The sequence below is a fragment of the Sapajus apella genome, unplaced genomic scaffold (genome assembly GCF_009761245.1).
Source record: "Sapajus apella isolate SASKATOON/1434 unplaced genomic scaffold, GSC_monkey_1.0 scaffold95, whole genome shotgun sequence".
In the NCBI taxonomy this organism is placed as follows: Eukaryota; Metazoa; Chordata; class Mammalia; order Primates; family Cebidae; genus Sapajus; species Sapajus apella.
In genome coordinates, this window is record NW_022437035.1 from 1,758,700 (window position 1) to 1,767,916 (window position 9,217).

General features: G+C 50.7%; 1 protein-coding gene and 1 long non-coding RNA gene across 2 annotated transcripts in view; one reads left to right on the plus strand and one right to left on the minus strand.

The window, feature by feature from the left end:
* Window positions 1–7,770, minus strand: part of LOC116535566 — an 8,213-nt gene extending 443 nt beyond the window's left edge. The window contains exons 1-2 of the long non-coding RNA XR_004262256.1: window positions 7,760–7,770; window positions 5,339–5,341 (exon numbers count right to left, since the gene is read on the minus strand). This is a non-coding gene — a long non-coding RNA (uncharacterized LOC116535566). The remainder of the gene's footprint in view (window positions 1–5,338; window positions 5,342–7,759) is intronic.
* The window catches only part of KIAA1671 (KIAA1671 ortholog), a 252,820-nt gene that overhangs the window by 26,587 nt on the left and 217,016 nt on the right, over window positions 1–9,217 (plus strand). The window lies entirely within an intron of this gene.

Sequence of the window (9,217 nt, forward strand, 5' to 3'; positions counted from 1 at the left end):
TTTTTTTTTTTTTTTTTTTTTTTTTTTTTTTTTTTTTTTTTTTTTTTGAGACAGAATCAATGGCGTGATTTTGGCTCACTGCAGCCTCTACTTCCCGGGTTCAAGCAATTCTCCTGTCTCAGCCTACCAAGTAGCTGGGACCACAGGTGCACTCTGCCTCACTCAGCTAATTTTTGTATTTTTAGTGGAGACAGAGTTTCACCATACTGGTCAGGCTGGTCTCGAACTCCTGACCTCAGGTGATCCACCCACCTCGGCCTCCCACGGTACTGGGATTACAGGTGTGAGCCACCACGCCCAGCCCAGTTCCCCTCTTTAAAGTGCACAGTTCAGTGGTTTTTAGCATATTCATAAATATGTGCAACTCTCACTGTGACCGATTTTGGAACATTTTCATTACTCCCAAAAGGAAAGTCAATACCCATTAGTGGTGCCTTCACCAATTTCCTCCCCAGCCTTGGATAGCCACTAATCTACTTTCTCTATGGATTTGCCCATTCTGGGCATTTCATATAAATGGGATCATACAATATGTGACATTTTGGGACTAACATATTTAACTTAGCAGAATATATATATATATATTTTTTTGAGATGGAGTATCACTCTGTCGCTCAGGCTGGAGTGCAGTGGCGCAGTCTTGGCTCACTGCAACCTCCGCCTCCAGGGTTCAAGTAATTCTCCTGCCGCAGTCTCCTGAGTAGCTGGGACTACAGGTGCATGCCATCACGCCCAGCTAATTTTTGTATTTTTAGTAGAGACAGGGTTTCACCTTTTGGCCAGGATAATCTTGATCTCCTAATCTTGTGATCCACCAGCCTTGGCCTCCCAAAGTGCTAGGATTACAGGTGTGAGCCACTGCGCCCGGCCACTTCATTCCTTTTTAAATTTGTTTTGAGACAGGGTCCCACTGTGTCACCCAGACTGGAGTGCAGTGGTACAATCAGAGCTCACTGAGCCTTTGACCTACCGGGCTCAAGCAGTCCTGCTTCAGCCTCCAGGTAGCTGGGGAACAGGTATATACCGCCATGCCTGGCTAATTTTTTTTATTTTTAGTAGAGATGGAGATTTGCTATGTTGCTCAGGCTTGTCTAGAACTTCTGAGTTCAAGTGCTGGGATTACAGCTGTGAGCCACACGGCTCCTTGCTGTGACCAGTGCTTACTGCTCTCACATATGTGCCGCACCCATGCACATATTGAAATATGTGAAATGGCCATTTTATAGGTCAAGAATGGCAGATACCAAAGTTTCATAGGGTACCACCTCAGGATGACCCCATCAGATAGGCAGCATTGATACAAATCAATACTGATTTCTTTCTCAGATGAGAAAACTGAGGCTCAGAGAGAGAATTGACTCAACCGAGGAAACACAGCCAGGATGGCGCAGAGCTGGGATCCAAATTTCCGTCTGTTCCTCCGGCCTCCCTTTGTACTTGGTGATGCTACTGCTGACTCACCAGCCGGGGATGAGAGCCTCGGCTAATTTGTTCAGCAGCAGGGATGGGTTTCCCTGCACCATCCACACTCCCGCCACTGTTCAGCGTGGGCTTCCCATGTGGCTACTGGACGCCTTGTGGGAAGGGGCGGGCATTGGGGTGGGAACGGGGACTGAGCAAGTTTGTGGATTTCTCGTCTGTAGGGCCTCAGACAGCATGGTCCTCCCCCGCCCCACCCTGAGCCAGCGAATGCAGGCCCTTGGCCCTGCTGCAGCTGGGAACACTGAGCCGGGCACATCCCCCTGGGAAGAACTGCTCCACATTCGGCAGTTCCCTGTTTATGGAGGAGGACAGCAGAACCCCCAGGGGTGGGCATTGGATCCCAGCCCTAAGAAGGCTGTCTGGATTTTTGTGCCTTTTTTTTTTTTTGGAAGCTTTCTTTTTCAGAGGAGGGAACAAAAGGCTTAGAGAGGTTGAGTATTTTGCTCAAGGTCATTCAGCCAGCCAGGAGCTGAGCGGGGACAAGATGCTAGGATTTGGCTTCCCAATTCCTGTTTATTTCCACCTGACATCCCTCTCTGCCTCCCCCACCCTTCCTGGGCCCCCCTGTTGTTGTATGTGGTGGTCTGTCCATGCTGCCCCCCACCACCTTCCAGTGGGTATGAACTGCTTAGGGGTGCTGAGGCCCAGGAACTGTCTGGGTGAGGCTCGAACACCCACTGGCCACCTGCCAGACTTGGACACTCCCACCTGTGACGCAGAGAGCCCACGGGGCTGGTCGAGACATGAAGATGCTCTCGGCACCCAGCACCCCGGTGGGTGGCGGAACGGGTTTGGGCCCTTTCCCCACCTGCTCCCACATACTAGGGCCCACCCGTAGCTCAGCCCATGGGGGTCCTGCCTCTGGCTGGGCCTGGGACTGCAGGGCCCTCGTGCAAGAGACACAATGCCAGGCTGCAGTGCCTGGGCTGGGGACTCTGGCTTCTCAGGGACCTGCCAGTCAGGAGTTGGACCTTTTTTTTTTTTTCAGACTGAGTCTTGCTCTGTCGTCCAGGCTGGAGTGCAGTGGTGTGGTCTTGCCTCACTGCAACCTCCGCCCCCCGGGTTCAAGTGATTCTCCTGCCTCAGCTTCCCGAGTAGCTGGGAGGAATCGGACCATGTTATTGGGTCAGGGGAGGATAGAGCAAAGCAGGTAGGCTCCCGTGTCCTATAAGCCTAGGTTTGAGTCCTCTGCTTCACCACTTGCTGCCTGTGAGATTCTGGGAAATCCCTGGCCTCAGTTTCTCTGTCTGTACAATGGGAATGATATCAATAGTAGAACCACCTCATAGGGCTGTCGTGAGGACCGGCTGAGAGGCTGCCTGTGAAGTTCTGAGCCCAGTGCTGGGTGTGTTGTCGGCAGCTGTTATGATGATGACTGTCAGTGTGCTAATCACACTAACGTTTTCATAATCAGCATCAGACACATTCATGTGTGTTTACTGGTGAACTTGCTGCATCAGAATTGCGTTTCTTGGAAAAAAGGGAAGCTGACAGTGCAATGGAAGCAGGAGATGGATAATATGGCCCTTTAAAGGCTCTTTGTGTCCAGGACTTTCGGATAAAAGGTTTGGTCCACGCCTGGGACCGTGAGCTGTTGTCTGCCCCTCCGGAGCCTTGATAAGCAGGGCTGAAGGCCGGAGTGAAGCTCAGCAGGGATGGTAGGAGGCTTCTTACCCCCCAGCTTCCTCCTCGGAATAGCTTCCAGGTCTGGCCTCATAGAGCCTGTGAATCTGAAGCAGAAAGGCCTGAATGTGTCTGAGACCCTCTAACTCTGATCACCTGGGGAATCCACCTCCCCTGGCCCACCCTGGGGCTCCAGAGGGCCCCCAGGGGTCTGCCGTGCTGACATGCCAGGACCTCGGACTGGCTTCTCACCCTTAGATTCCCAGGGTGGGGGGGTGGAGGGGCAGGGCCTGCTGAAGCCCAGAGCAGGCAGGGCCTTGGCCTGCATCACCCTGCAAGTGGAGACAGAGGATTCTTGGCTCTGGGCTCTGGGCAGGGACATTTTATTTATTGCTGAGTTGGCCTCTGTCCTCACAGAGTTTAATTTCTTAGCTTCCCCACATTCGTCACTGTAGTGCGTATTCCATAGTCATAAGTGGCTTCTTGTCCTAAACAAATCAAATCAAAAGGCCAAAAGTCTCCCTGGACCTGCATAGCATCTTGTGAGTATTCAAAACCTCAGGGCTCCGGCAGGGTGTGGAGCAGGAAATGATCATCGCTGTAATCATAGCAGTTAACGTGCTGAACGGATGCTGTGAACTGGGCACTCTGCAATCACTTTATACTGATTAACCTCTTCCATCCCCCAACAGCCCCAGGAGGCAGGTGATAGGGTTTGGCTCCGTGTCCCCACCCAAATCTCATCTTGAATCGTACTCCCGTAATTCCCCTGTGATGTGGGAGGGACGCAGTGGGAGACAATTTGAATCATGGCGGTGGTTTCCCCCGTGCTGTTCTTGGGGGAGTGATTACCAGATCTTACACGAGATCTGATTGTTTTATCAGGGGTTTTCGCTTTTGCCTCTTCCTCATTTTGCTCTTGCCACCGTCATGTAAGAAGTACCTTTCGCCTCCTGCCATGATTCTGAGGCCTCCCCAGCCATGTGGATCTGTAAGTCCAATTAAAACTCTTTTTCTTCCCAGTCTCAGGTATGTCTTTATCAGCAGCATGAAAACGGATTAATACGGCAGGCATAATTATTTATACCCATTTTACACCTGAAGAAACTGAAGCACAGAAGCAAAGTAACTTCAAGGCGGGAAGCTAGCATGTCATAGAACTAGGTTTTGAATTCAAGCAGCTGGGACCCATGACTATGCCCTAGTGCCTGACTTGTTTAAAAAAATCCGACTTTTGGCCAGGCATGGTGGCTCATGCCTGTAATCCCAGCACTTTGGGAGGCTGAGGTGGGCAGATCACGAGGTCAGGGGATCAAGACCATCCTGGCCAACATGGTGAAACCCCGTCTCTACTAAAAATACAAAAATTAGCTGGGCGTGGTGGCACATGCCTGTAATCCCAGCTACTGGGGTGGCTGAGGCAGGAGAATCACTTGAACCAGGGAGTCGGAGGTTGCAGTGAGCTGATAATGCGCCATTGCACTCCAGCCTGGATGACAGAACAGGACTCCGTCTCAAAAAAGAAAATCCCACTTTTAAAAATTGTGAAATACTAGGTACAGTTTTACCATCGTAATCTCTCTCTCTCTTTCTCTCTCTTTTTTTTAAGGAAAAAAGCCTGCTGTCACCCAGGCTGGAGTGCAGTGGTACAATCTTGGCTCACTACAACCTCTGCCTCCTGGGTTCAAGCGATTCTCCTGTTCAGCCTTCTGAGTAGCTGGGACTACAGGCATGCACCACCATGCCCAGCTAATTTTTGTATTCTTAGTAGAGATGGGGTTTCACCATGTTGGCCAGGCTGGTCTCGAACTCCTGACCTCAGGCGATGTGCCTGTCTTGGCCTCCCACAGTGCTGGGATTGTAGGCGTGAGGCACCCCTCCCAGTAAGCCATCTTAATCTTTTTTTTTTTTTTTTTCTGACAGAGCCTTGCTCCGTTGCCCAGGCTGGAGTGCAGTGGTACAATCCTGACTCACTGCAACCTCTGCTTCCTGGTTTCAAGTAATTCTCCTGCCTCAGTCTCCCAAGTAGCTGGGATTAAAGGTGACCGCCACCACACCTAAGCTAATGTGCGCGCCCGTGCGCGCACACGCATGTGTGTGTATTTTTTCAATACAGACAGGTTTTTGCTATGTTGTCCAGGCCGTTCTTGAACTCCTGACCTTGGGTGATCCACCTGCCCCGACCTCCCAAAGTGCTTAGGATTACAGGTGTGAGCCACCGTGCCCAGCCAACCATCTTCATCATTTTTAAGTTTACAGTTTGGTGGCATAGTACATTCACATGGTTATGCAGCCATTTCCACCATCCCTCTCCAGAACTCTCTTTTCTTCCCAAACTGAAACTCTTCTACCCATGAACAACTCCCCATGCCCCCTCCCCCAACCCCTGGCAACCACTGTTCTACGTTCTTTCTCTGTGAATTGACTACTTTAGGCATCTGATATAAGTGACCCATACAGTATTTGGCCTATTGTGATTGGTATATTTCACTTAGCAAAATGTCTTCAAGTTTCACCTGTGTTGTAGCACATAAGAATTCCACCCTCCCCCCTTTTTTTTTTTTTTTTTTTGGAGACGGAGTTTCGCTCTTGTTACCCAGGCTGGAGTGCAATGGCGCGATCTCAGCTCACCGCAACCTCTGCCTCCTGGGTTCAGGCAATTCTCCTGCCTCAGCCTCCTGAGTAGCTGGGATTACAGGCACGCGCCACCATGCCCAGCTGATTTTTTGTATTTTTAGTAGAGACGGGGTTTCACCATGTTGACCAGGATGGTCTCGATCTCGTGACCTCGTGATCCACCCACCTCAGCCTCCCAAAGTGCTGGGATTACAGGCGTGAGCCACTGCGCCCGGCCCCCCCTGCCCTCTTTTTTTAAATGGAGTCTTGCTCTGTAGCCAGACTGGAGTGCAGTGGCACAATCTCAGCTCACTGCAACCTCCGTCTCCGGAGCTCAAGTTATTCTCCTCCGTCCGCCTTCTGAGTAGCTGGGACTACAGGCACATGCCACCACGCCCGGCTAATTTTTTGTATTTTGTTGGAGATGGGGTTTCACCGTGGCCAGGATGGTCTCGATCTCCTGACTTTGTGATCCACCTGCCTTGGCTTCCCAAATTGCTGGGATTACAGGTGTGAGCCACTGTGCCCGGCCTTCCCTTCTTTTTTAAGGCTGGATAATATTCCATTGTATAGCTAGACCACATTATTTATTCATCAGTGGACGCTAGGCTTGTTTCATGTTTTAGCTAGTATGAATAATGCTGCTACAAACGTAAGTGTACAAAATCAGTTCAAGTCCCTACATTCAGTTTCTTTGCCTTTATACCCAGAAGTGGAATTGCTGGATGATATGCTAATCCTATTTTTTGTTTTTGTTTTTGTTTTTTTGAGATGAAGTCTCAGTCTGTCACCACCAGGCTGATTGTCCTGCCTCAGCCTCCCGAGTAGCTGGGACTATAGGCGCGCGCCACCATGCCCACCTAATTTTGGCATTTTTAGTAGAAATGGGGTTTCACCACATTGGCCAGGATGGTCTTGATCTCTTGACCTTGTGATCCACCTCCTCAGCCTCCCAAAGTCCTGGGATTACAGGCGTGAGCTGCCGCACCTGGCCCAGTAATCCTGTTTTGAACGTTTTGAGAAACAGCCATACCGTCTTCCACAGCGGCTGCACCATTTTACATTCCCACCAGTGGTGCATCAGGGTTTCAGTTTCTCCACATCCTTGCCAACACTTGTTACTTTCTGTGTGTTTGTTTTACTGTAGCCATTGTTAAGGGTATGGCTGGCACGAGATTTAAATTGTGGGGGATTTGTGGGCTCTGTATATGTTGGGCCTCCGTTTCTATGTGATGTGAGGTGCCAGGCAGGGTCTGATTCCTGTTAGAATGTCGGTCACATCATGCTGTGTTTTCTGGAAATACGTTGTTTTCCCTCACTGGACTGTGAACTTTCTGAAGATGTACCCTGGTGCCCCCACGGAGAGCTGGCCTGGGTGAGATGCTGAGGAAATACTTAAGAACCCACTTCTCACTGACCCCGGGCACACCCTGGTGTGTGTCTTTGGTGGGAGAAACGCTTGAACCCTGCATTCATTCTTCCAGAGTGCTCTACGCTTACTAGGGAAGAAGAAGTCCCTGAGTGCCTGAGACGTGACTCAGCCCTGGATGCTCAGGAGAAACTCCCTGGAAAGCTTCATAAAAATACAGATGCGGGAACCACTATCTAGAGTCTCAGGCTCAGCTGGTCTGGGGCGGGTATCCATATTCAAAGGGAAAATTTGGCCAGGTGTGGTGGCCCATGCCTGTAATCCTAGCACTTTGGGAGGCCGAGGCGGGAGGATTGATTGAGTCAGGAGTTCGAGACCAGCTTGGGCAACATGGCAAGACCCCCATCTCTACAAAAAATAGAAAAATTAGCTGAGTGTGGTGGCATGCACCTGTGTATCCGGCTACTCGGGGGACCAGGGTGGAGGATTGCTTGGGCCTGGGAGGTTGAAGCAGCAGTGAGCTGTGATTGTGCCACTGCGCTCCAGTGTGGGTGACAAAGCAAAACTTTTGTAAACAAAACCAAAACAAAAGTGGAAAACTCCCCATGTGATTCTTACAGCACCTGGCCTGAGATGACTGGACTCTGCCTGAATTAGCTGAGGAGAGACATGTGTATATATATGTGTACATGATGGGTAAAGTAAGTGAATGAATGAATAAATGAATGAATGAATGTAGAGTCCTCCCAAGCTCTGTCATCCAGTGATTTTTTTCCACATCTTTTTACTTCCCATGTGATTATTCCGCCAACTCTTTAAAACCACCCCACCTAGTTGTACTCAAACAATTCTGTGTATTATTACGGTCAATCGACAACCCCAGCGATGCTGGCCATAAATAGGAGATTACTTTAAAAACACAGACAAAGGAGCCAAACAGGGTCATCTGGTTCCCACTAAATAAATGCCGCTTTCACTGCAGGTTTTTGCACCAGAAGAGGTCTTATCCTCTCTTTGCTGAAAAGCATGATTAGCACGTGTTGCAGGAGAGTTAAAGACAGGCTGGCACCTCATGGAGACTTCCTCCTGGCTGCAACCCCTTTCCTTCCATGAGTCAGTGCTATTGAATGTCCATTCCCTGGACTGTGTGCCTCCCACACTCATCAATGCAGAGCTAGGGAGTGAGGGTGGGGGAGGCAGGAGCCAGGTGGGTGCAGGGTTGTGGATCTGCATGGGTGAGGGCTTGTTTCTTGAGTGGCCTTTGCTGGTCGCTGGCATCTGCCCTGTGGGTGCTGGGGTAACCTGAGTCCAGGGCATCCCTTGCCCCACAGCAGCCCCAGAACCTCAGGAGGACCCAAGAGGCTTTTATCTACAGGGTCATTGAGCTGGGATGGTCCCTGCCAAGGTCATGGCATTGGCTGGGCACAGAGACCAGAGGGCACAGGCCTGGAGATTGGGAATCAGGAGGGAGAGGGAGCTTCTCCTGCAGGACCCAAGTCCTTGCAGGGTGAGTGCCAGCATCCTGGCTCCTTGCATCGCTTATGGGGAGGCCAGTGGTCTGGGTGCTGGTTTCCCTGGTCTGCTTCCACCTGCTGTGTGACCTTGGATGTGTCCCTTGGCCTCTCTGAGCATCATTCCAGGTGTCTGTCAAATCCATTTGGAAAGTACTCTTCTGATATCTGCTGTGGGCCAGGCTCTGTGCTGGGTGCTGCAGGGAGCCCTGACGCTGAGATCCCTTCTCTCTTGGGGTCTGTGGGCTGGAGGGAGAGGCAGATATTGCAGGAGGAAGAAAGAAGACCAGGATACTTTGAAGAAAATGAAGGATGAGGCCGGGCGCGGTGGCTCAAGCCTGTAATCCCAGCACTTTGGGAGGCCGAGGCGGGTGGATCACGAGGTCAAGAGATCGAGACCATCCTGGTCAACAAGGTGAAACCTCGTCTCTACTAAAAATACAAAAATTAGCTGGGCATGATGGTGCGTGCCTGTAGTCCCAGCTACTTGGGAGGCTGAGGCCGGAGAATTGCTTGAACCCAGGAGGCGGAGGTTGCGGTGAGCCGAGATCGCGCCATTGCCCTCCAGCCTGGGCAACAACAGCAAAACTCCGTCTCAAAAAAAAAAAAAAAAAAA